Source organism: Myotis davidii, unplaced genomic scaffold (assembly GCF_000327345.1).
Source record: "Myotis davidii unplaced genomic scaffold, ASM32734v1 scaffold641, whole genome shotgun sequence".
Lineage (NCBI taxonomy): Eukaryota > Metazoa > Chordata > Mammalia > Chiroptera > Vespertilionidae > Myotis > Myotis davidii.
In genome coordinates, this window is record NW_006293232.1 from 2,595,182 (window position 1) to 2,597,101 (window position 1,920).

General features: G+C 42.6%; 1 pseudogene; it reads left to right on the forward strand.

Annotated features, from left to right (window-relative positions):
- The first annotated feature begins 1,668 nt into the window (after nucleotides 1–1,668).
- Nucleotides 1,669–1,920, forward strand: part of LOC102766085 — a 2,796-nt pseudogene continuing 2,544 nt past the window's right edge.

Genomic DNA, 1,920 nt, shown 5'->3' on the forward strand with positions numbered 1-1,920 from the left:
TTTGAAGAAGTACTGTTGATATTTGGCTCTGTTGACTAATGAGTTTGCCGACCACTGGCTTAGGGGAACATATTTGACTTTCTTTTGTTGGTCCTCAGTTGGAAGTGAGGACAAAGCCTAGGGAAGCTGTCAGGTATCAATTAAATCCCAGCCACACAGGGCCGATTGTGATAGAGGCTGTGATTCAGTCATGGACTGACTGCTGCAGGCTGTGGTTTGCTTTTCCAGGCTGGTTGCTACAGGCTGTGGGTCTGCCTGGAGGGGCCAGGGAAGGCTTCACCGAGGAGGTGCCCTTTAGGCTGAGACTTGAAGCATGAGCAAGAGTTTGCAGGTGGATACATGCATGGGGCTGGGAAGGATGGTGTCTGAAGCAGAGAAAATGGCAGATGCAAAAGCACAGGAGCCTATGACAGCTTGATGTTTGGGGGACCCATGAGTGGCTCCATGCTGCTAAAACATGAAGTGCTAACATGGGTGAACAAGAGGTGGGGTGTAGGGATCCATCCTGTCATGAAAGGTCCTATAAGCAATGCCGAGAGGTTTCTATTTTTATTTTATGGGTAAAGAAAGCTACCGAAGGATTTTAGTGCGGGAGTGACATAAATCAACTCAGTATGCTAGAAACATTACCAACAGTGGAGAGGGTAAATTAAATGAGAGCTACATTATGATCAAGGGAATATGTGGGAGGCTAATGCAATACTCAGAAAAGAGATGAAGCCTTTAATTATGTCAGTGACAGTGGGACTGGAGAGAAGGGGGTAAAATCAATAGGACTGAAGAGTGATTGAATATGACAGGTAAGCCTTAACTACCAAGATGAGAAATGCTGGAGAACAATGGGGAATTGATTCCATATTAAACCTGTGGAGTTTGGAGAACCACAGTCCAGTAAACCTCTAATCTAGTGGTTCTCAACCTTCCTAATGCCGTGACCCTTTAATACAGTTCCTCATGTTGTGGTGACCCCCAATTTCATTGTTACAAATTAAACATAATTAAAGCATAGTGATTAATCACAAAAACAATATGTAATTATATATCACTTTCAGGCAGCCGTGCCTTTGTTTACGAGGTCCCTGATGCCTGAGCACCTTGCTGCCTCCTACTTGGCTGCTGGGACACTACACATCCCTTAGGACTTAGCACCAATATCTGTGCAGCCATCCTTCACCACCACCACCGCCCCAAACTTGGATTAAATTCATCCTTTATTTCTTTAAATCAAATTTTCCATATTTATATTTGAACACTCAACATAATCGGACTTGAACACTCTGTCTTTGCATCTTTTCTGAAAATCTAAAATTATTCCAAATAAAATATTTATTGTTTTAAAAGTTCCACAAAAGTTCTCTTATGCCCCCAAAGGTTGAGAACCACAATCCTAGGGTATCAGAGCAATCTGTTCAGACACAAACAGATCTGAGCACCAGTCCTGGCAAGACCGTTAAAGGACCTTTAAACATTTGTTTAAAGTCTCTAAACATCTGTTTCCTTATCTCTAAAAGGGAATGCTACATCTCTAGAGTTGCTATGAAAATGAATTGGGAGGGAAAAAATCTAAAATTCTTAATTCATGCCTGGGATTTAGTAAGTGCTCAATAAATAATGATAATAGTGACTGATACCACCGCTGCTCCTGCCCCTTCACTCCTCGGTTGCACAATGGGCACCCGCAACAACTACCTCTTTAATGTTGTCCTTATCAGAGATTCTGGTGTTTGAAAGAGTAATCTCCTGTCTCGATTTACTTGAAATGAGTTTAATCTTGAAAGCAAGAGCACCACTGGAGTAGAGTTTGCAACAAGAAGCATCCAGGTTGATGGAAAAACAATAAAGACACGGATATGGGACACGGCTGGGCAAGAGTGATATCGAGCTATCACACCAGCTGTCGGTGCCTTGTTGGTTGATGAC